This window comes from Macaca fascicularis, chromosome 17 (genome assembly GCF_037993035.2).
Source record: "Macaca fascicularis isolate 582-1 chromosome 17, T2T-MFA8v1.1".
Lineage (NCBI taxonomy): Eukaryota > Metazoa > Chordata > Mammalia > Primates > Cercopithecidae > Macaca > Macaca fascicularis.
Genome location: NC_088391.1, coordinates 14064348 through 14090599, shown reverse-complemented (window position 1 = coordinate 14090599; position 26252 = coordinate 14064348). Strand labels below are relative to the sequence as shown.

The window sequence follows — 26252 nt, the reverse complement described above, 5'->3', positions numbered from 1 at the left end:
CTGAAAAGAACAGTGTTACTAACATCAAACATAACAGTGTTACTATTATATAATAACATCAAACAAACTAATTTGCTACTTACAAGAAGTTTTAAAAAGAGAAAAATGCAACAAAAAATTTTTTGTGAAAAATTATTGCATACGTTATTGATAAATTCAACAAAGTTATAAACAAAGTGTGTATCTTTAATCAGTACAATTTGCCAGAGAAATGGCATTATCCTGATTTAAAAAATTAAATTTCTTTTCAACTTAACTACTTTTATTTAGTGGCAAGTTTACTGTGCTGATTGCTTTTATTTGCATATATTGTACTGAAAACTAATAAAATGAACCCATATTTTTTAAAGGCACTGCTATCTGAATTCCTTCTAAATCACTGAGGAAAATGCAACTTAAACCATTCTCTCTCATCAGCTCTTCATGGTTAAATACATAAGCATTGTAAACTGGTAATAAAAAATCTTTTTGGGTTTGATTTAGTAAATGTAGAGGATTCTTATTCATTAAATAATGTCTTTCTGAAATTGGTAAAGAAATAATATGTCATCCCTTAAAAACTACTAGAAATATTTGCTTAATAAATAATATTTATAGGTAGATGTTCCAAGGGTATTTTAAGAAGGATTTCTTTGTAAATAACACCTTATTTTTGATGATGCAGCATTTTATGATTGGATTTGCATAACAAATATTTTATTATGTAAATTTATAAATAATTCATTATATACCATGATTCTGTCTACTTTTACCTAACAGAAAAAGTGCTCTATAGATTTTATTTATTTTCCTCAATCCCACTGTCCAAACCATCCCTGAATTTCTTCAGTCACGGACTTGCATGAGCCGTGGAGAAAGAGTCTGGATTCTGGGTTGCCGTGTCACACACAGCCTACTTGCAGGATGACAGAGGAAGAATGAGTCATGATCTCTGCAAGCGCCCATCAAGAACAGCCTGAGAGGTCTGGAAAGCACTCACCCCAGGACCTTTCATGTCCTTATTAAAATTGTATGGCAGAGAAAATGAGTCATAGGTGAACAACAGGCTCTATAAAAAGCTTTTCTTGCCTTGGTATCAGACATAACATTATATTTCAAGGAAGAGCTATATAATAACCTAGTGGTTAAGAGCATGGGCTTTGGGATCGCATAGCTCAAAGTGCAGATCTGACACAGCCATTTAACTTTGAGCAATTTGCTTAACATTTCTTTAGCCTTCATTTCCTTATCTGTAATAGAGCTTTGAAATAATACCAACCTCCTAGGGTTGTTCTGAAAATTAATGAGATAATGCACAAAACAACTTTAAAAATCTGGTACCATATAGTAAAAACTGAATGAAGAGTGTTGGGTTGTTGTTGTTGCTCTGATATCATTATCATTCATGGAAAATATAGGAGAAATAGAGTCCCTCACCTTCTATGGTTAGAAACGTATTATCACTGACAAGTAGCACAATTCAATATTTATTATTAATTATAGTACTAAAATGAAGGTACTATCTCAGTACTTTTCTCCTAATATAGCTCCTTGATACTCAAATATATGCTACTTATATAATTCTTATTGTAGAGTAAAAGCAACAATTTTTATTGGAGTCATAAAAATACCACTATGCTAGAGGCTGGCAGACTTGACTGAAATATACGGTTTGCAAATTTTCACATCAGCTCAAAGTAGTGTATATCAGAGTAAGCAATGTTCAGATGCATGGAAGTGGTTATTGGCTTCTGAACAGTGAACGTCTTGAGCATCTTGTTTCCTTATGTTTCCATATGGTGAAGTATCTCTAAGGAGACACCTTTACGACTTATGTAGGCTTTCACTAGTCTAAATTTCTACTGTATATGACATATTTTGGATAACAGAGGCAGCTATTCCTTTTATTTCTGTTGTTTTATTGCATTTTAAAGAATGTTGAGGAAAATAGAGGCATCTGTGAAAATCTTTTAGATAATTTCTAATCACTCAATATCCCTTTTCTATTATGATTTGAGCATCTCTACGGGAGGTCATTTTGGCTAATGATTTTATGTTCTAACACTCATCATCTCTGCTCTCAAAGTGTGATGAAAATGCCTAGGAAATAATGTAAAATTGTTTTGAGTAATAGAGGATTTAGGGTAAAGTATCTCTATTAAATTTTGACTCTTAAAAATATAGCTCAGGCAAAAATAGATCTGTTCTTTCTGTTCAGCAATTTCAATCTCATTTTCAAGAAAATAAGAAGGCTATTGGAAAGTACCATACATGGTATTACGTTTTTGCATAATATGCACTATCTCAATGCATTATTATTAGGTAATTTATATTTCTTAGAAAAGCTATCTGGCCTTGTCTAATATTCATTGATGAAATTAATTTAATATTAAAGTCTTCAATTTTAAAGTCCTTTCCAGAATTATTTTTACAGAAATCATCTTCAGGACTGCTGTTGTTATATCTATCACAAGATCATATGATGTAGTTGAGAGTAAGAAGCATTAGCCTTTGAGATTAAGCTGCTTGGTCAATGAGAAGGTCTTACATATTTGGAAATCTGGCTGAAACTTAATGCAGAATTTGAACTGTTTCTGATGAGCTTCACCTGGCCCTTTAGGCCGACAATTCATCATGTCTATTACCTGCATCATTCAAATTTCTTTTGAAGGAGAACATTGATAAACGTTTTCGTAACTTAATATCCTTGTCATAGTAGTGGCAGCCAAAAATCATTGACCTGGTGAATGGAAATAAATGACTTTAGAAATATGTTCATATCTGATAAAGGATTCAACATTGGGCCATTGCCATTGAATAGTCTGATAATGACTGATTACAGAAATATGTATGTGTATGTATATATATGTGTGTGTATCTGTGTGTTTTCTACATAACATATATATAGACATATATATCTACATTTCTATTGCTGCTTAAACTCTAATACCCCCCACATAATTATTGCTGGCCTATTTCTCTGTCTCCTAGATCAGTAGTCTTTACATTTGATTTTGATTAGACATTTCATCAATAAATTTTTTAAAACAAATGTCCCTTCTCTTCACATTTATTTTATAAATTATTTGTACGACACTAAGATGAATGTTATAAAACATAGAGAAAGATAACTTACAAAGGATATTTCACTTTTCCTATTAACATTGTAGAAAAGCTCATACTTTTTTTCTGTGTGACTTAAAAATTTTGGAAATTTTAGTTTTATACTTCAAACTAAATTATTCCAAAGCTCTTGTCTCAGCTCATTTTATTCTGTTGCTTGGTTTTAATGGTTATTACAATGGTTGTAGCTGATGGTCGGCATTTATTCTCCTTTCCTTCAAATCTTACATAGGTAGTTTGAGTCAGCACAAATTTATTTAATTAACATACAAAACCTTAGCCTCAAGGAAATTGGGAAATATAATCCTCAGTTAATCAAGTTTTGCAGTACAATAAAATACACTTGATAAGAAACTATAATAATGAAATAGGTTTGTTGACACTGAGCCCACTGTGGGACAGACACAGGCCAAAACTCTACCTTTTTATGTTTTCTTCTGGTTTCAATGATGTCTACACTAAAAGGTGTTAAAATATTAAAAATTTCTTAGATTATTAAGGTACTAACTAGGTATTTTTCTCCTAGTAAAGCTCCTTGATACTCAAATATATGCTCATATATAGAGAGAGGAGGAATCCAAAGACATAAGGAGATAAGACTTTTTAATTAATTTTTTGTTGTGTGACTCATTTATCTTCACTTTTACCATGTAAACAGAATAGGGCCCAAGGATACTCCCTTAACCAAAGACTGGAAAATATATTGGCTATATAAGTACGTATATTTTTTTAAGTGCTTGGGAGCAAATGTTGTTATCTTTGGTAGGCCTATGATGAAGGCTTTGAAAAATTCTGGCTTTGAAACAAGCTCCCCAGTTTAGGATATGATGAAATCTCCAGTGTCAGTAATTAATCACCAGAAAAAAGCGATCTGTTGCTGAAATAAATAGTAGGCTAGAGTTATAATTACAAGTCTGACCCATAGGAATCTTTGTTGGTGCTTAATTGAGCATAGGATTCCCTAGGACTCTAGTAAATGGATAGGCTTGTAAAGTCTTGCTTAATCTATACAACCCCAAACAAACAAGCACATCTAGATCTAGAAAAGAAGCTATGGGTTGAATCCCTTGATTGAGAGTCATTGTCACTCTTTCAATTCCAAAACATGAACCAGTTCATAAATCCTTGTAGAACAACACTAAGTCATTGGAACAAGTACATGTACATTGTACAAGTTTCCTTCTTTGCTTTCTCAAAGACATCCGCAGCCATTTATTAGAACAACTGAGGAAAGAAAATGCCAAGTAATTGTAGGGATTATTGACCACTGGCGTTGAAACATGTAAATCTCTGAGGACATAAAACATGTCTGTGGGGACTTTTAGAGATCAAGGGTTAAGTGGAGTTGGGGCCCACGTCTGTCTGATAATGGGTCCCAGTGTCTGCAAACCTACCCAGAAATATCCAGCCAAGCCCTTTCCACTTGACTTGCAGAAACTATGAGAGCTAATAAAATGATTATTGTTCTTTTAAGCCACTACAATGTAGAGTGATTTGTTACACAACAAGCAATCCAAACACCTGGTGAGATACATGCCTGTCAAAGGTGGAATACAAACACAATGAAAATGATTATGTCTTTGGTTTCTGAAAGCCTGGCTATAACAGACAAACTTGGCTGCTGGCAGATTTCCTACAATAACTCTTCTGACTAAAGGAGTGAAGACTATTATGGTAGGAAGAGCCAAACATAAGAATTTGGAATTGCACTTCTAACTAGAAAAGTTAAATTTAAGCAATACTGAACCCCAAGATAAATTGTAGCCAACATCCAAAAACATAAATGCTTCAGGAATATCTATTTTAATCCCAAATAAGACATTTATTCCTGCATGCAGGAGATGAAGGGTTCTCGGAGAATAATAGGAGACTATTATAAACCAATCAGGTGGTGATTTAAATTATGTCTCTTGTTCCAAGTGCAATCTCTTTTCTAAAGCAAAAAACATCTGCTCTGTCCTACTATGCACCAGTTATATTTCCGGAAAAAATTATATAATTATGCTAATAAATAGGGTACTAGAAACAATATACTTTCACCTGAAAGGTATAGCAGTATACTTTTGCCATATTACCTCAGGGCAAGGCCAACTCTCCTACAGACTGTCATAATCTAAACCATTATTGTCTCATCATTCTAATCACTCTGGTCCTCTATCTTAATTTCATGCTACAGCACCTATTCGGCAGAAATTAGTAGATATCCTTGATACCTGATTTGTCAGATTGTATTTTCCCCAAATGGCTCAGCTATTGGGTGGGCTTTTCTAACTGCTTCTACCAGAAGAGCACATCAGAAGTGGTTCTGCATCCTACAAGGCTAGGTTATTGTATTAGTCTGTTCTCACTCTGCAAATAAAGACATATCCAAGACTGGGTAATTTATAAAAGAAAGAGGTTTAATTGACTCACAGTTCCACATGACTGGGGAGGCCTCGCAATCACAGTGGAAGGCAAAGGAGGAGCAAAGTCACATCTTAATGGCAGCAGGCAAGAGAGAGCTTGTGTAGGGGAACTCCCCTTTACCAAACCATCAGATCTCCTGAGACTTATTCATTATCACAAGAACAGCACGGGAAAGACTCACCCCCATGATTCAATTACCTCCCACTGGGTCCCTCCCATGACACATGAGAATTATAGGAGCTACAATTCAAGATGAGATTTGGGTGGGGACACAGTCAAACTGTATCAGTTAGGCAAGAGGAAATGGCTTTCGTTTTATTCCGTAGAATCTTTGTGCTTGACGCCTCCACCTGTCATATAAACAGAAAGATTGTCTTGATGGAGGAAAGTGAAGGATCATACGAAGAGTCCTGAGATTCTATGAAGGGAGAAATTCCTGGCCTTCCTCCAGATGCCTCAACTCCTCATCTTTCCCACACCAGATGCAATCTGACCACAGCTACAGCAGAGCCCCTAAGGCAGAAGTGCCCAGTCAAGACCTTCCCACTTGATGTGCAGAAAACGTGAGAGGTAATACAACGATTGTTGTTCTCTTAAGCCACCACAATTTAGTGATTTGTTATAGAACAATAGACAACCCAAACACCTGGTGAGATACATGCCTGTCAAAGGTGGAATACAAATGCAGTGAAAATTTATGTGCCTGTTATCTCTGAGAAATTTCTGGCACTCCTATAGCTCAGGGCATGTCAGAATATTACATCTAAAGAGAGACAAGTTTCTAGATTTTGCACAATTCTTACCACATAAGAAAGGAACCCTGGGGTTTTTGAAGGAAACAATTTATCACATTTGCGAGCAGCTAAACCAGTCTGCATTTTAAGCACCTCTATTTACTTCTTGGACTTTATGTCACAGCAGACCCTAGGTTTTCAAATTCTCTATGGTAGATGGGGATACTCTAGGGATATTATGGAAAGTCCCATTAAGATAATCATGGTGCAGGCCTTTTGGATTTTGGAGCAGAGTTGTACCTTCTTCAAAAAATACTTATTCTCCTCTTTAGAAACAGCCCTTGGCTTGCTATTAAGTTCTAGAGATATCAAGTGACCATGCAAACTGAGCTTTCATCATAAACAGGGTATCCTATGACCCACTGAGCCATACATTTGAGAAGCTAATCATCATAAATTATAAAATTAGATTTCAGCAGGTACTGAAAGCACCAGTATATTGCATGATCATTTGGCACATAATCTTAGTGCAGCTAGTTTTGCTGCATTGTGTACAACTCCCTCACCCTACAACTAGGTACTCATGGGGACTGAAAAAAATAGTCAAGCCTGACTTAAAGACACTTCTGTACAATGAGCTGGAAGCAGTCTGAAGTGGGAGGTTTCAGGTTTATACCTTGCCTGAGGGATATCCCTGGCATGCAATGATGAAGGGAAACTCTCCCAGCAGTCAGAAAGTCAAGTGATATATCTGGGTTGCCCACTTTGCCTAGAAGGAGAGACAAGCATAGGTATGGCCTGAAAGCTATAAAGAAGGAGATTGAAGGACTAGTGTCAGTGGAAAAGAAGCAGGAAAGAAATATGTTAATGAAAGTCTGAAAAGTAACCCAGAGCATAAGGTTATTTATATTCCATGTAAATTTTCTCCAAGGGAATTCCTGGGGGTTCTTGAGACCATTTCAGATGGTCCACAAGGTAAAAACTATTTTTGTAATAATATCATGATGTTATTTGTAGTTTTCACTCATATGCTTTCACAAGTGTAGAGTTTTCCAAAGGGCACATGATATGTGATATTTTAACATACTGAATGTAGAATCAGACATGAGACTCCAGCTGTCTTCTAGTGAGCCAGACATTAAGGAGATTTGTAGAAATGTAAAATAATGCCAAGCTTGTCAGCCACTATTTTTTTCATAAAAGTATGTTACTTAAATTAATATAAAATGGAATTTTTATTGCTGTATTTAAATGAATTAAAAATACATTTCAAAACTTCTTAATTTTAGTTTAGAATCTATTAAATATCAATAGATATAATTCACAGAAATTATAGTTTTGTATAGCCATAATATTTTTTAAGAGAGTGAAAGGATCCTGATATCAAAAGTTCAAGAACCACTGAACTAGTCTATCACTGGCTTTGTTGTATTTCTTTATGATTTCTGATCCTCTTTCCTAAAAGTTTGTCCATTAAATTGCATCCTATTAAATTTTAACCTCTTCTTCAACTTATCAAGGCCAATTGAATCTAGATCTTGATGATTAGTGTTCCACTCATTCTCTTTTCCCCTACTTTGATGATTCTACAAGTTAAAAGAGCTGCTCTTCATGATGATTCTACAAGTTAAAAGAGCTATTCACCAGATAGCATTTTGATGAAAATGCTTTATCACCTGGCACAGATGGATCATGGCTGAGAATCCACTGGTAAGTACTCTTGATCATCATTCACCAAATTGTGATGCATCAGTGTATAGGCTTATATGTAGGCCACGTTTGCCAACATTATTTCTGATCGGCTTTCTTGGGACAAGAACAAAAGCCACAACAAAGTCATATTGGCTATACCATATTGTAAACTTTAAATATCTCAGGTTTCTCTTTCTATTAAACAAGGTTATTGGCAGGACTCAAACGCCTAATTCTTTCTTCTGTGCCAGGTAGCAACTGGAACCTGTGCTCAGATATTCTTTTTTAGCCTTCCAGCTGTTGCCTTCTGCTGGACTCTGTCGTTTTCTTTGGGCATACACAGTTCAGGGTTAAGCCAAGGATTTAATGGTCATTAATTTGTAATTTTGGAAGCTTGCCCCTCCCCATATGCCTGTAGTGACCTCCTTCCTAGGATTTTTCCCCCTTAATTTCCAGGTTCCCTGATAGCCTCAAACAACCTTCTCTAACACTGTAAGCCATAAGAATGTTGCTTTCTATGAGTTCTAGCCATCCTGTGCTACAGACAAGGCAAGGTCCTAAGAGAAAAGTTGTATAAATGTGGATCTTAGTCACTACAGTTCCTTCCTTCATGTGCCACCTCCTCCCCAGCCCCAGTGCTTGTCTGCTTTTAGGTGCTGTTGGTGCCTTGAAATAGATTTATGTTTTGAACAGAATTTATAGTAATTACCTGTGCGGAGGTTAATTCAGTACAAGATAATCCACCAATATCAGACTACCATTTGATTTGTAAAAAATAATTTATTTTATTCATATGTCAAGTCCCTGGGCTAAAAAGTACTTGTGAATAAGATATTTCCTTTAAAAATTATAATCAAATTTTATAATCAAAATTATAAGTTAAAGTCATTATTAATCGTAGCTTTAGTTTGTTAACTCTCTTATAAATACACACACACACACACACACACACACACACACACACATTCTTGAAGACGGAAATCTATTTCTATGAGGACTAAATAACAAGTAGTGTTTCTTGTGGGAAAATAGTAGTTGAGGGAATTACAACACTATTCTCAACTTCACTCTTAGCACACTTTCTTTGTTTTTTTTTTTTTTTTTTTTTTTTTTTTTTGAGACAGAGTTTTTCACTCTTGTCGCCCAGGCTGGAGTGCAATGGCAATCTTGGCCCACTGCAAACTCCACTTCCCAGTTCAAGCTATTCTCCTGCCTCAGCCTCCCAAGTAGCTGGGATTACAGGTGCCCACCACCACGCCTGGCTAATTTTTGTATTTTTAGTGGAGACAGGGTTTCACCACATTGGCCAGGCTGGTCTTGAACTCCTAACCTCAGGTGATCCACCCGCCTCAGCCTCTCAAATTTCTGGGATTACAGGTGTGAGCCACCGTGCCTGTAATTCTACTTTTAGGAGCATGATGGTTAATTTTATGTGTCAATTTGGGTATGCTATGGTGTCTGGTTGTTTGGTGAAGCACCATTCTAGATATTGCTGTGAAGATATTTTACAGATGTGATTAACATTTACAATCTTTAAATAGATTTCCCTTCACAATGTGAGCAGACTTCATCTAGTCAACTGAAGGTCTTAAGAGCAAACACTGAGATTTAGGAAAGAAGAAGGAATTTTTTTCTCTATACTGCATCTGCCTAAGTTCCAGCCTAAGGGCCTGCCAGACAGGCTTTAGACAGTCCCTACAATTGACATCTCTCTCTGTCTATGTGTATGTCATATCAGTTTCTGATATTTCTCTGGACAACTTTGACTTAATACAAGGAGAATCCTTAGCAACTCATATTTTTCAGAAATTGAGAGATTGATGTTTATTTTTGACAATTTTTAAACTTTTTCATCATTATTCCATAAATGCCCTCCCAACTTTTCCATTAACTTTGTGATTACTTTTAGTGAACATTTGTATAACCATAAGCTAAGAAATTACATTAAAAATTAACTTTTATTGACACCCCCCTTTTTTTTTTTTTTTTTTGCTTTTTAAAACAAATGGGAGGATTCAGAGAACATAGTAATTATTTATTACTTCGCATTTAATTTTATATTAAAATGAAATGTTCAAGATATAAAAGAAATTAATGAATTAAACCCTTCTTTTGGTGGATTTTAAAGAATTAGAAGGAAATGTGCCAACCTCACACTTTAACAAAATATTCCATATTATCCACAAACCTGTTTTGTTTGTAGTTGGTTTTAATCCCAAATCCACTGTCACCCATAATCCCAGTTAGTTTGCTTCTAAATACCAGATGAAACAGAAATCAAAGAAAATGACAATGATTTAATGTTCTGTCATTTCTTTCACATGTTTTACCTTTTAAAAAATTAGTTACAAGATGCAGCATTGTAAAATTGTTTACAGGCAACAACATCGAGATTTTGAATTTAGGTCTGGAGTTAACACCAGCGGCATTGTGTCTCCTTGGTACTATGGTAGAAGGAAAACCTCCCATTAGCTCAAAACAACTGTTCCAACTCCATCAACTCATATGGCTCTGCAACGTGTGTCTGGATTTCATATTCCCTTCCAGGCAGGGTTGGTAACCCATGGTCAGGGTTTGAGCATTGCACAGATCGTAACTTATAGGTAAATTTATCATTTGTGTGTATGTGAAAACCAACAAAAAGTGGAAAGGCTTGTCACTTGTTCAAGGGAGAGGTTCTACAGCATTTGAATTTGTGGCTCCCTGCAATGAGTTAATTGAGAGGAGACTATCCATTTATTAGAATGTGAACCACCCCACAGCCATGTATACACAACCCCCCCAACTCCCTTCGCTTAAGCATGCAGTGAGGGCGTCGCAACCTGTGCAGCAGGGCAGCGGGGCGGGGGCAGCAGCTCCTCTTGGGAGCACAGCCACAAAGGCTGTTTACCTGTGATGTTCCTCCATTGGGCTGCTCTGGAAGGCAGGGCGACCTGATCTGTTATTTCCCATCAAAAGCAAAAAGATTGAGAGTCATTCTTTACAGCTTGAATGGAGAATTACACAAACGTCCCCTTGCCAGAGAAAAAGCAACCAGGAAATTAGCACAGCAGGGCCGAACTTGCTGTGAGCACAAAGCCAGCTACGGGGAGGCCAGGACTGCTCTGGGAAATGGCTGGGTGTGCAGATCACGGATCCCAAGCCAAGCGTAGCTGTGGCTGGTCTCATTGGAGCTGGAGAATATATCTTACCTCTTTTCTGTTTTTCAACATCCTGTCTGTTTTCTTAGAAGAGTTCATTCACCAGAGTCACCAGTAGAAGTCCAATAAAGCTTTGAAGATATCTGAGATCAAGAGATCAAGTCGATTTATTGTTTGTAAAACAGTGAGGATTGTTCTGCGGTGGCATGAAGGTACGTTTTCTGATAATGGCCATTTTTAAGAGTTGCCTTAATGTGAATGACATGAAGCAAGGAAAAAGGCTGTTGGCTTTTCGCTGGTCATTCCCCAGCCCATCCCCAGGATCCAGCTGCAAGAACCAAGGCAAGAGGCCAACCTCCCCATTCTGGAATCTGACACTGCAGGATTTCCATTTAGGTAGGACCTATAGGCTCTTCAGAGGTTATGTAATTTTGCAACCCTGCAAAAAAAATGGTTTTCTAGATGCTAAAGACATGTACTCCAAGAAGGCACTTTTTCTGAGGCTTGTGGGTGGTGGACATCAACAAAAACCTGAAATAATCATGAACAGATGTGAAATACCCCAGGGTTTCTTAGACTAATTGGTGAAGTCTGCGCAGATGGCCTGTAGTTATACAGAAGGCCTGTTATCATGTCTGCCAGCCCAATCTATAAATGCATGGCAGTGTGATATCAGTGGAACCCATAGTTTGAGGAGGCCTGGAGACTTTTACACTACATATATTAATAAAACAGATGAATATTTGCTTTTTCCCATTACTTTACACTGATGATATTGAGTGAACATTCCCTGAATTGCCTTATAACTTAATGTTACTCATCATCGTTTATACATTAACTAAACACACTCGATTGAATAATCTTATACTTGACTTATTTCTATTTATTTTCCTCACTGTTAACAGCTTTCACATTTTTTTCTGTTGCTCTAACACATATAAAGAGTTATTTATGAACACACAGTGAAACAAAGAAAACTGCCTATTAGAGTATTCCTGAAAAAAAATCACTGGTCCTAGTAACAATTTCTTTGAATATGTATGTTACATTCTTTTGGGGGAATTATTTAAATCTTTAAAAATCTTTAAAAATAATAACTTGCATTTTTATTACGGTTATTGTTTCACAGCCCTTTTATAACGTGAATCTCAATTTATCCTCCCCAAACTTCAACATCTGGGTGAGGCAGATCTTACTCTTGAATTGTAATAATCCCCACGTGTTCAGGGTGGGACCAGGTGGAGATAACTGTATCATGAGGGCAGTTTCCCCTATACTGTTCTTGTGATAGTGAGTGAGTTCTCATGAGATCTGATGGTTTTATAAGGGGTTTCTCCCATTGCACGATATTCATTCTCTCTTCTGCTGCCCTGTGAAGAAGTGCCTTCCGCCATGATTGTAAGTTTCCTGAGGCCTCCCCAGCCATGAGGAACTGAGAGTCAGTTAAACCTATTTTCTTTATAAAGTATCCAGTCTCGGTATTTCTTCATAGCAGTGAGAATGGACTCATACAGTAGTCCTAGAAAGAATGGCCTTAGAGTCACCTGGGAATGTTAGAAATGTAAATTAACAGGTCCCACCCTAGATTACTGAATCAAAAACTGTGGGGGTGAGGTCCAGAAAGCTGTGCTTTATCAAGCTGGCAGTTGATTCTGAGGTAGGCTAAAGTTTGAGAACATTGGCCTAAAGGAGAAAAAGCAAAGGGCTTACACAGCAGGCATTCAAGGACCTGTCCGTCGGGCCTCTTTGTGGGACTAAAGCCATGCCCTGTCATTATCCCTCTGGCAGCCCATATCCCCAGGTCATTCGGGTTCACGCTTATTCTATCATCTTTTTCTCTTATCCAGAATACTTTGCCATATGTCTCTTGATTCAATGTGACCCAATCGTCCAGATCCAGCCAGCATGTCTCCACCTTGGTGCTCCCACAGCACATCATTCATAGACATCAGCCCATTTCAAAACCACTTTCCTTAGAGCATGAGAGTTCATTATTTTCATACCTTCCTTCCTTTCTAGACTGTGAATTCTCTGAGAACCAGGGCTATGTTTTATAAGCTTGGGCTGCATCAGCAGCGCTACTCACTGCCTGACCATAGTGATTTGTGATGCTCTCCTTGGTGTGATTGTTGAATTATTGAAGGGCAAGGAATTAAACCACCATCAGCTGCTGATATTTTAGCAGACCTATGTGACCAGTGTCACTTCAGAAAGCCAAGGGCAATGCTGACAGAAGGGATCTCGAGGAAAGCATCTTGATGAGAGAAGAGGTTTGGTTAGAGGTGCTCTCTGGGGAGGATGGGTTCCAAAGGGGAGCCCTCAGCTCTGGGCTGAGGAGAGGCCATGAGGATACTGGCCTCCCAGGAGGAAACTGAAAGGCAGGAGCCTGAACTGAAATGGAGGTCAGGAAGCCCCAAAGGCAGCATTGGCCTAGATTGTCAAGAAGGCAGTCATGCATAATAGTCAACGCTGAGGGGGACAGAGCTTGCAGTTGGACAATCTCAGGTTGAATCCTGTCCTGCACATTTCATTGTCTGACCAGAGCATGTTAGTTAGCCTTTCTGAATCTCAGAAACCTTTGTAGAAAATAAGAATACTATACTAGCAGTACCTAATAATAGGAGCCATTGTTTATTGAGGACTTCAACAGGTTATCTCTTTTAATCTTCACACCCATGCTACGAAATTGGAATTTGGGTCTCCCATTTTACAGCACAAAGAACTTGCCTAGAGTCACATAGGGAGGTATAATGTGGGAGTACAGCCTTGAGTGGAATGATCAGACTCTGGAGCCTTGGCTATCTGCTGCTATGCTGCATTACCTTCTTAGGGGTCTGTGAAGATTAAGTGAGATATCTATGTAAAGCACCCAGCAAGTGACTAAATGAAAGTCACAATTTTCCTAAGACCAAGTTGGTTTCGTGATGTGGAAAAAATAATCCCTAACCATGGAAAAGAACTTTGGGCTGGGTCAAATCTCTCCCTTCATCTGCTTCCTTCCTTTGGCTGTAGGAATCACGTTCTCCTATTGCATCATCCATTCTTGTCTTCTCAACTGAAATTAAGCATATCCTTATTTCCAGAGAGAAAATTGCTATTTCAGAGTCAGTGGTTTTCATCCCATTGTTAAGGGTGATGTTTCAAACAGCACAGTATTAGCTTCAGGCAGAAATCTTTGGAACCTCCTGTCTGTACTCCTGAGAGAAAGGGCACGAGAGGAGTGGTACAGCTTTCAGGTCTTTCATGCTTCTGAGAGTAGAATTCTCCACCTTGTAACTTTGATTCACAAGAACAATACTTCTACTTTTCCAAAGAGTTCTGGCACGCTTCTGATATTAACATGATGCAAAAGTTCTGTGCTAACCCCACAGGAACAGCATCCATTCAAAGACAGCAAAGGCAGGCACATCTCACAGGACTGTTTCCTCCTGGGCTGCTTAGGCTGAAGGATTCATAGAACTCAGAAGTCTTTGCCAAGACTAGAGGTCTTGGAGAGCAATACTGAACAGAAAACCAGGATATCATTCTATACGTTTTCCTGGTGACTACGGTGTAAAGGAGGAAAAATCTTCCTCTACCCATCTGGGGTTCTCCAAATGAGGACCCTGTCAGTAAGACTCTGGCAAAAGACAGCTTAACAAGAGAAAAGCAAACATAAGTTTATGGCATGTGCATCGTGCATTCACATTAGAACATGGAGATGAGCAACTCAAAGGGTGGTTTGAATTTGAGCTTATATAGCACCTTTGCAAAAGGACACTAAGTTTTTTTTAGAGAAGCAGCAACACTAAGGAAAACGACTTTGAGCTTCCAGGGGCTGCAAATTATGGGAATGTAAGTATACAGGAGAAACTATTGGTAGACAAGGGTTGATTATGTAAGATTTGTTAGGTAGATTCCTCTGCATATTCTAGATAAGGATTCAGAATTTTCTCTGGTGATTAAGAATCATCCTGCCCCTTCTGGTAGAAAAAGGGAGGGCAGAGAGGGTTTCTTGTGTCTGCTTTTTTTCAATTGCTTTCAGCTCAAAATAAGTCGTATGGCACTGGTTGGGGTGGTACATTCTGCTCCCTTTGACAGAAAGCGCATCCCTGCCCACTCGGCTTTATTGATGAGTTCCTTGTCCCAAAGACTTTCTTTTAGTCACAGAAAAGGAGACAGGAGCAGTGATGGAAGCTGCTGGCAGGCTGGGAGTCACCAAGTGGACTTGATTTCCAAGGCCATGGGTTGCTCTGCATTTTGCCAGTGTTTCTACTCCTCTCGCTTGGCTTTGGTTTGCTTTTCTTCTTGTCTTCAGCTCACTCGGGGCCTGTCCTGCTGCAGGCCTGGACAAGTCCTGTGTGTACTGATGTTTGTGCAGAAGGAAGACTGGGCCTGTTGTGGGTTGAATTTTGTCCTCCCAAAGAGAGGTCTTGAAGTCCTAACCCCCAGAACCTGTAAATGGGACGTCATTTGGAAAGAGGGTGTTTGCAATGAAATCAAATCTTTGGAAAGATGAAGTCATTGGGTGGGCCCAAATCTAATGTGAGTGGTGTTCTTATAAGAGGGAAATTTGCACAGGGACACACAGAGGAGAATGCCATGTGAAGCCACAGACACATGAAGGTGGAGCCTGCTGCAAACCAAGAAACCCTTGGTGCGGGGAGAATCCTCCCCGAGAGGCTTTGGAGGCAGCATGACCAGCCTATACCTTAATCTTGGACTTTTAGCCTCCAGAACAGTGAAAGACTAAATTTCTGTTGTTTAAAGCCACTCAGTTTGTGGTGCTTTGGGTGTTTTTTGTTTGTTTGTTTGTTTGTTTTTATGGAGTCTTGCAACCTCTGCCTCAGGGGTTCAAGCCATTCTCCCGCCTCAACCTCTCGAGTAGCTGGAACTACAGGTGTGCATCATCATGCCCAGCTAATTTTTTGTATTTTTAGTAGAGATGGGTTTCTCCATATTGGCCTGGCAGGTCTCAAACTCCTGACCTCAAGTGATCATCCGCATCGGCCTTCCAAAGTGCTGGGATTACAGACATGAGCCACCATGCCCGGCTCAGTTTGTGGTGCTTTGTGACATAGCCCTAGGAAATTAATAGAGTTCCACTGTAGGATGGACAGGGATGCTGCAGCCTGGTGCTCTCAGAGAGTAAAAGGTATTCTTTCTGAGTTTCGCAGCCTCTTTCAGATGTCAGGGTGAGGACAGGGAGGGGAGCCTTCTTCTGGAAGTCTTGGCAGTTGATAATACCAGAGAGAGTTGTCCCCATCTCACAGTGGTCAGTGAGCGTTGTTGGACCGCTGGGTTTCACCGTGTGATCCAGCCCAGCAACACAATCCCAGCGTGGGCGGCACTTGCCTGAGCGTTGAGGCTGCCAGCAGTCACATCTCAGGCTGCAGGCTACTCCTCTGCACGTCCTTTCCTGTGGCTCAGTGTTCATTAAGAGGTCCTGTCATTATGGACCACGGGAATCCAGAGAGGTAGCCTGGCAAGTTACCTTGACAACCTCATGATGTCATGCTTTAAACTACTTCCTGGATGCAGATCTAATGTGATTCTCGATACTGTCTGCTCCTACCAGCCTGGGTGACAGCAGCTAAAGCAAGAGCTTACAGCTCGCTTTTAATGATCCCCTTAGTGACATCTTTAGGATGCATTTGCATTAGCAATGGAAGGTGAGTCTGACTGCTGCTAAGCTGCATGGAAATGTTGCCCAGGGGACCCAAGCCTGCTGCTGGCAGAGCTGGCTTAACCCCGGGAGGCTTTCCTCATCCTCCTTGTTATGCTGTAGTTAGGATTCCCTGCAGCAGTTCAAGAGCAAAGAATGAACGTGACCCTCAGTCAAATGGATTCCTGAGAACTTCCCCACCACGAGCTGGACCCTGAGTGTATCAGAGAATCTTATCCCAAGGGGTTTCTTAACAAAGCAATTTCTCTGTCGTCAATCATTCCCCTGCCTTTTCGATTTTTATCTTTAGGGTTTTGAAAGTATGTTTTTAAAAAGCAAAGGTGCTGGAGTGAAGTCAGCATCAGCACATGCACACACGCACACCTTGCTTCCCAGCTTCCCAGTGCTTTCTCTCCAGTCCTGGTGAAAAGCATCCTCAGGCAGCATGCTGACTAGCAAGACAGCAGAGCAGGCGGGCGACTTTCCACAGCTGCGTTTACTCTCTGACAGAGGCCTAAAGTGGGTGCATGCTCGACTCTGTGTGAGACATTTGACTTGCCTGTCTCTTTCAATGAGGACGTGGAGTCTCATCTCCTAACAGCAGGCAAGATGGGGGTTGAGCAGGAAGACCCCACACGTGGTGTCTCTCCAATACTGGCATTGGAGCCAGCTGCAGGAAGCCCAACAGACAGAGCCAGAGAAGCTGAAGCTACAGCCTCCTCCTGTAGGATTTCTGTGAGTTGGTGCCCAGGGGCCTTCTGCACTGCAGGGGAACAAGTCACTTCATGAGGATTCTTTTATCTGATCAGATGGGCAAAAACTTTTGATATACCCTTAGAAACATAACAGCCGCTGGCTGACAGTCTAGATTTCTGGGGTCAGGGACTCCCCATCATCTTTGAAAGCCATGCTTAGTGTCAAAGCCAGAGAATTTTTTGTTAAGAAGCCTTCAGACCCAGGGGGTATTTTCTGGGAGGGTAGAGGAAAGTGAAGAGCCCAGGGGTTCAAAAATCTCCACCCACATGTGGATGCTGTTTTCTAATACCATGCCAACTCCATGGCAGCAACTGCCTCCTAATGCCCACTGCAGTTCTGACCTTTTTGTTATGCCTTTGAAGTGGTGATATCTGGCTAGAACCGGGAGTCTCACAATCTAGAAGACAGGAAACATACAAGAGAGAATCAGAAGGGAAGCCTAAGATCTGGGCGTGATCCCCACAATTGCAGCACAAATGGAGACAGGTGTTAGTGGCGTAGGCAATACCTGTGCTCTCCAGTGATCCCTTTTCCCCCTTCTCTCTTTGGGTAACTTGCTGATGTGCCTATAGACGAACACAGATCCTTTTTCATCTGATTGAGGGTGTCAGCTTAAACTGTGGCCTCAGGACCCAGTTATATGTTGGAATAACATTTATCTCAGTAGATCAGAAGTTGTGATCACTTTTCAATTTCTGTGACAATAATTAATATAAGCATGTTGTATGTCACTTAGAGATTTGCCTTAAAATTGAGCGCTGTTGCATGATTTAAGCAACTGCTTTGCATTTTCTTTTATGATCGCTTGTGCCAAGTAAAGGCAAATGATATCATACATTTGAAAAGGAAAATTACACAGAGGTTCAAATTGGAAAGGGGGTAGGAGAAATGAATCATTTTGGGGCCTACAGAATATAGGCATGCTGAAATCCAAAGAATTTGTGCTGTGGCAGTCAGTACCATATTTTTGCTGGGAACAGATGTATTATGCAGATTCCATTTTTTGCACAGACAAACTTGCAACCATTCATCAGCAAAAAGTGCATCAGTAAAAAAGCAGTGCAGAATTTTCTGTTGATTCTAGCAGTAAGTGGATTAGAAATCTATTTAATTCAGGTTTCAATAACCCTGCAACGTGAGACTTATCTTCATGTGAACAAACAAGACAGTTGTAGAATTATCAAGGGAAATCTTATTAAAATTGAGATCTAAGAATTGACAAAGTTTTGGATTTTACAAGGCCTGACGCTTCTGAACTAGCAAATAAAGCTTTAAACAGCTATAGGATATTTTTTGTGCAACTTATTCATGCCAAAAAGGTTTGTATTTAGTTTCATGTTATTTTTCAAATTCAAATAGTACAAATAATTTATACCAACACTGAAGATCTTGACTTTATTTTTTCTTTGAAAGAACTTGTGGGCGACACTTGCTAAGATGCCTCCCAATAATTTCTGCCTGAGTGCTTTGTTCCCACAACGTTTAAATGTTGGTCTGTGTGACCAGTGGAATACTGCAGAAGTGGCCATTTGAAATAAAGTCATAAAATACAGTATGGCTGTCTCTCGCCTTCTCTCCAATTGCTCAGTCTGGAAAAGCCAGCGGCCATGTCATGAAAACCCTCTGGTGTTCTGTGAAGAAGCTCACGTGATGAGGAGCTGAGGCCTCCTGCCAATGACCATGTGTGTGAGCCATCTTGGAAGCTGATCTGCCAGTCCCAGCCTTCTGATGACTGCAGTCCGCTGGCCTGCAGCTTCTCTGCAACATTATGAGAGGCTCTGAGCCAGAACCTCCCAGCTAAGCTACTCCTGGATTCCTGACCCTCAGAGACTGTGAGATAAATATTTGCTTTTTTTTTTTTTTTTGAGACAGAGTCTCTCTCTGTCGCCCAGGCTGGAGTGCAGTGGCCGGATCTAGGCTCACTGCAAGCTCCGCCTCCCGGGTTCACGCCATTCTCCTGCCTCAGCCTCCCGAGTAGCTGGGACTACAGGCGCCCGCCACCGCGCCCGGCTAGTTCTTTGTATTTTTTACTAGAGACGGGGTTTCACCGTGTTAGCCAGGATGGTCTCGATCTCCTGACCTCGTGATCCACCCATCTCGGCCTCCCAAAGTGCTGGGATTACAGGCTTGAGCCACCACGCCCGGCAAATATTTGCTTTTTTAAGCATCCAGTTTTGGAGTAGTTGTGCAGGAACAGGTAACTGATGCAGGAGCCTATACACAACCAATGACTGAGAAACGTTATCAAATGTCACTTCCTGAATGGAGCCCATGAGTCAAGTAGTAGACATATTCTTTATTTAGTCAGTGATTTGGATTTCAATGTGTGCTTTATAAAACAAATGCTGTCTATTGATCTTGCCTCTTAGCATGAGTAAATTACTGACATTCATTCCATTTTGATGTATTGTTTAAAATATATGTATATGTGTGTATATATATCTACATATATATATAGGAGCAAATTCTAGATATATATAGGAGCAGATACAACATCTAACTTTGCCATTTTCTTCATTTTTCTTTTTTTCTTTTTTTTTTTTTGAGACAGAATCTTGCTCTGTTGCCCAGGCTGGAGTGCAGTGGCACCATCTTGGTTCACTGCAGCCTCCGCCTCCCAGGTTCCAATGATTCTCCTGCCTCAGTCTCCCAAGTAGCTAGGATTACAGATGCATACCACCACGCTCAGCTAAGTTTTGTATTTTTAGTAGAGACTGGGTTTCACCATTTTGCCCAGGCTGGTCTCGAACTCCTGAGATCAATTGATCCACCCGCCTCACTCTCCCAAAGTGCTGGGATCACAGGCATGAGCCACTGCTCCTGGCCGTCATTTCTTATTATTGTAAAAATCCCTTCATTTGGGGGTTCATCTTGGTGAGGCCTAAATGCCCAGCACTTCTATTTGTCCATCTATCCTTTTCTGGCTCTCATATGATGTAATTGCAAAGAAGGCTGGCAAATTCCACCCTCACTTTAGCTAAGATGACCAGAGTATATGTAGCCTTGCTATGTTTGCTATAACGAATCTGGTTTTCCTGCTACTGGTTACCTGGGAGCAAACAAACAAACTGAAACAACATACAACTGACATTCATACTTGGGTTAAAATGTAACCTGATTTGCAATTTAAAAAAGATGTTCGCCTCAGTCCTTTACGGAAAAACCAGACATTGTTTATCTGACTGTTTATTTTTAGTCAGTCTTCCGCTTAGCCCCTAGACTCATTTCAAGAAGTCATCTGGGCATGTGGCAGGAATGGTAAGACTTACAAGATCTCACAATGAAAGCAAAATGCAGGGTCCTTGCACGTAGTGTCCTTAGGTTCCTTGGCTTCTGGAGTGATGTCCCATGTCCCGTGTGGTTCCATAGCTGCCTCCCAGCTGCTGTGTCTCCTCCCTTGGTTTGGTCAGTGCCTGTGATGCTCTGCAGGTTACTTTGTCTGCAATTCCTCTCCCATGGGTGGAATGAAGCCCTCTGAGTCCTGAGGGCAACCCCCTGTTGCTGCCCAACTGATCATGTCCTGGATGCAGAGCTGCCTCATTCCAGTGAGGATATGGCTCTCAGCCATGGCCCCAGCCAGATTCTCAAGTGTCCTTGGGTTCTGTCTATGTTACTTGGAAGCATAGATGACCCAGTGAAGCTGAAACACAGGCCTGACTTTGCCAAACAACCAGGTTGATTGGGATAAGGTTATGAATAGGGTGGGTACAGAACAACTGTAACTCATTATTCTGTAGTTCCAGAAGTCCCCAACTGCCCTCAATCCCTGAATGTCAATGATTTAATATGCACACCCCCTTTAGACTAAAGCTTAGAGAGGAACAAATCAGATCACACATGTCATGGCCTTCCCTCCTCCCTTTCTTTTCTCCGATTTCTTCTATCCCCTGGATTCCCATCCCCTTCTACTATATGATGTCTTTAGTTGATCCCAGAACTGCAGGTCCTGTTGACTTGCTCCTCTAGTCAGAATGTATCTAGAAAGACACACACACACACACACACACACACACACACACACACACACACAATGGAGGAAGAAAATGAGTAGAATACTTCAGCAGAGACAATACAGATATTAAGAGTATTAGTAAGAAGCCATGTTCCTATTTTCAGTGTCAGAAGCTAAGTATAATCTCAGTCTTTGCCTGTTTATTCTTTCTGGAACATATCTCCATTTTCCATGCAGATGGTTGCCTTAGTACATGTTGGGTAGAGATCATGAACTTAGACAATTACAAGAAAAATTCACATTCATGATTTTTAAAATATTTCCCATAATTATATCTGTCTCTATTATTATTTTTCATCATTGGATTTCTGGTCATAGATGTAGATGATAATCTGCAAAGTGGAGAGAGTCACACATGATTTTAATTCATGTCTATTCAGTTTGCCTTGTAACTCTCAGAAAAGGCATTGTACGGCTTCTCTCTGTGACCCACTTTTCACCTACACAAGGAATCCAGTTTTCTGCAGGTGCTAGTGTGTCAGTGCGTAAAGTTCAGTTGAGCTGATGAGTAACCAAGCTGACTTTGGTGTTCCTGGGCAGCTGGGAGCACCTGCATAATGCATGCAGTGCCTTTAGAAGTACAAGATGTATTTCATAGGGGTGCTCCTTTGGGACACAATGAGACTGTGGAGTCTGTTTCTGTGTTTATTCAACGTCCCTGCTCATGTCTCCATAATCATCTTCGGGAGATGAAGCAGGCCCCGTCAAGCCAATAAGTTGTATCTCAGAGAGTTCCTGTAGTGTCAGTGGATTGGTTTTCCCCTCCAGGCACACTCCCACAGAGCCACCTGCCACTGCATGCTCCATGGTGAGCGCCATGCTCAACAGTTTCCCCTGTAAGAACGTGATTCTATTACATTTCTTGACTTAAAGTCAGACCTGCCTATGCCTTTCAAAGAGAACCAGATTTCTTCCTCTTGCTTTCATGTAAAGTCAAACTTTAAAAAACGCCATTTGGAAGAAAGCCACAGTGCATTTCTCATTGTATCACTCTTTAATTTCTTCCCTATCAGATGCTCCAGTTGTAGTCCAGGTCAAGCTCCTAAAGCCTTTTTCTATCAGAACCCCCGCCCTCTGGCAACTTGCTGCCATGACTGCAGCATCTATCTTTCCCTCTTTGTAGGCAACAATTGACAGTCTGATCTAACTTTCCTTTAAAGGCAACTTTTAGGGAATGGATGTATGTTAGGCAGTTGCAGGCTTGCCTGTTTAAGTCTACAACATTGGTAGTGGTAGTCAACAGTTACTGACCACTTCCTGTGTCTGAGGCAAACCCTTGATCAGCATTATTTCATTGAGTCTTCAATGACAACTGTAGTTATTATTTTCCTTCCATTATGTAGATGAGGAAACCAAGGCTTGAATAGACTTGTTAAGCAAATTAGCCAATATTACCCAGTAACTGAATGGCAGGCCAACATTAGCCTCCAGGACTCTTGGTCTCCAGAACTCCCGCTCTTCCCTGGTCTGCTTAGTTCACATGGGAAACTTAAGATTTTATCAGATTCAGGCAAATGAAAGGAGCCATCTTCCTGGAGCCCTCCCATTGGATGCTTTCCAGGATTTTCTGAATCAGCAACTGAAGGTGGACCCACCACTGTCCATCCTTAGCCCACCCTCCACCTTGGCAGTAAGCAGCAGGCAGTGCCTCCTATTTCCCTCTGAAAGCTTTTATCCTGGGGCAAGAGCCGAGAGAAGCTTCTAGAAGCAAATGATTGCCTTATGCTTTCTTACAGATGAGGACTTTGACTTCCCAGGACTGACACCCAATAGGAGTCATCTTTTTGAGAGCAATTTCTTTATAGCATCTACAGCATAACAACAATAGAGTAAGCCACTAGATATGCCAGGCCAGGACCCATCACTCCTCGTCATGGATTTTCATTTCTGTGCTTGACAGTTTTTTCTGGCTTGATTTACTTCAGTTAAAGGAGGTATTTTGGGGAGAAGGGTGAGGGCTGAAGGAGTTCTGAGTGTTGAGCAGAAAGAGATAATGACTGAAGAGATGAGGGCAGGGCCATTTCTGTTTCACTCCTGTGAAACAGGGACTGTTTGATAAGAGATCTTGGTGACTCATGGCACCCACAATACTGCATTTATACCCAGGTGGCAACATTGCACAGAGTGTGGGAGAAGGGCATTCTTTCTGTTTCTGTGCAGAATGCAGTGATTGCAACCACAGAGCCCTGGAAAATTTCAGAGGTGGAGGTGCTGGCTCTGCCTGCTGGAGTGATGGGGAAGCAGAGTTCATTTTTATAGAATAGCAGCAGTGGCAGAAGCAAGGTGACTACCTCACAAAACCTGTGGGCAGCAACTTCAATGATGAGTTGAGAAAGTGAGACCATTAATGTGCTTGGAATTTCCTAAAACCAATTGAGGCCATGATGAGGGACGGAGGTTGACATAGTAATTATGCTGGTGAGGACTTTCAGCTGGCTAAAGTTTAGTAAAATTTTTGCTGAGACTAATTTTGCCAGCAAACTGGAGTGGCATGCAATTCTAAATATCATGCAGATAAAACTGCAATGTTAATAGCCTTTTCTCAATTGGGTAATCCTGCATTCCTAATGGCTTGATTGGCATCTCTCCCCAGATCCCTCTGTCCCTTGATAGCCACAAGTTCTGTTTCAGCTTTTTCTGCTAATCCACACACTGTGTTGACCAACTTCAAGGCTTGGAGCTCATACACTAGAGGATTCTTAATGTTGCTTTCTGTGAGTATTTAAACTGAATTCCTCCATAGAGGAAATTTCCAGCTTGCAATGTATCACACAAATCTTATCATCTGCATTTTTGCTTGCATTGCTCATGTTTTTAATTCCTGATCTCCAAGATCTAAATACACAGTGGAAAGACTGCGGGTGTGGCTCTGATCCTCTCTAAAACAAGTGGGCTGATGCTTTCAGCTAAAATATAGTCATGCATTGCATATCCAATGGGGTCCCATAAGATTATAATACCATATTTTTACTATATCTTTTCTACATTTAGATGGATTTAGATACACCAATGCTTACCATTATGTTACAATTGCCTACAATATCCTGTCCACGTTGTACAGGTTTGTAGCCTTGGAGCAATAGGCTGTACCACATAGCCTAGGTGTGTAGCAGGCTATCCAATCTGGGTTTGTGTGAGTACACTCTATGATGTTCGCACAATGACAAAATCAACTAACAATGCATTTCTCAGAATGTATTTCTGCTGTTAAGTGACGAATGACTGTATCTGTGACTATTTTTCATGGATGCTGGAAAAGATTCTCCTAGAAGTCTCTGCTTTTTATGGGGGAAAGATGAACAGCCAAGTTATGAATTAGCTGGAAATATCTACTCTTTTTCAGAAGCCCATTCATTTGTAGTTGATTCCATATCCTACAAATACTCTCCTCTCCTCTACACTCCCAGGTTATATGAAATGTGTACGCTCCATTAAAATGAGGTGGTACAACTTGATTGTTTCATCACACTTTTATATGGACTATGCTACAAATGTTCATGGAAAATAAAGTACCAATTCCGGGTGGTAGTCAACTTTACAACTGTCATCTGAGGTAACAGCTTCTTCACAATAGCACTTTGAAACAGAAGTTGGCATTATTTGTTTATTAATTTGATTTGTGTGTACTCTAGATAAACTTGATAGGAAAAGAGTTTACATTAAACAAGGGTAACAACAAATATTTTCCACGTATCTTAATCATAGAAGTTTTGATTCTAGAAATGGCTTATCGGCAAATGCAGTTTGGTTATCAGTTTTGTTTCTGTCTTGAAAATTGGATCACATAAACCATGAAGGTCTCAGATTGATTCTGCAGCTATTGGATTATTTTAAACAAAAAAGGAAACAGCTACAGAATAATTGAATCAGTCTTGTTATATAGACATAGCTCCAGGCCAAAGCCCTAGGCATTTCCTTCATTCTACATTCTTGTTCTAGAAAGACTCCTTAGCTTTTCCAGGCACTATTTCAGGTTTTTTCCCCCTGTTTCCACAGTCATTGTATATTCAAGATAGCCTTCTTTATCTTTACATTTTATATTCTGAGACTTCATGTTTAAGCAACATTCTGCCTTTAGAAAAAAATCAGAATGCATTAAGCTTCACTATGTCTCTTTTAGAAAGATTCCTTTAAGCTTTGAGATTGTTATTCAGTGAAGTCAAGTGGTAAATCTGTCCTCATCTGTGGTGTGTTAGGACTACTGACTGCAACGCTTTTGGCTGACATGATTAAAAAAAGGGCTCCAACTCCAATCTATTCAGCTTTACATTCCTTTGTTTTCAGTGATGTATGAAATTTATTTCAGGATATTACAAATTTTTTCCAAATTTTTCTTCCCTTGTCAACCGAAGGACACTTCTTTATATCACTCTTGCTCCTGAAGCCAGATCATGACGTGCAGCTTCACTGAACACATGCCTAAAAACATGTGTCTGACATCTGTCTTTAAACCCTGCAGCAGCCAGCTTTAAAGCGCCTCTCTGAAGAAGGCAGGAGAGAAATAGAGCATATTTTTTTTCGTCACATTAATCTTGAGTAACTTGGCTTTGTTAGCAAGAAAAAAAATAGCCTTCTAAAAACCTTTTGTTGAATTTATGTCAAAGTTTTAACTTAGCTATTACTTTCTAATCACATTTTGAAAAATAGTCCCATCAAAACACACTTTGGAAGGATTATTTTTTACTTATAATTTCATTTTATAGAATCTGGAAGTCATTTTTCAAGACAGACAGAACAAAGTCAATTCTTTTTTACTTCTGACGTTT

The 26252-nt window shown here is 40.1% G+C and overlaps 1 protein-coding gene across 5 annotated transcripts in view; it reads right to left on the bottom strand.

Annotated features, from left to right (window-relative positions):
- RFC3 (replication factor C subunit 3) overlaps positions 1 to 26252 on the bottom strand; it is a 739896-nt gene that overhangs the window by 162787 nt on the left and 550857 nt on the right. Inside the window, exon 9 of one of the 5 annotated variants that reach the window (XM_065533141.1) lies at positions 9477 to 25967. The exons of the other annotated variants lie outside the window; for them this stretch is intronic. The gene's annotated coding sequence lies outside the window, so the exon portion shown is untranslated. Of the gene's footprint in view, positions 1 to 9476; positions 25968 to 26252 lie in introns of those variants that run through there. 5 annotated transcript variants of the gene reach the window in all.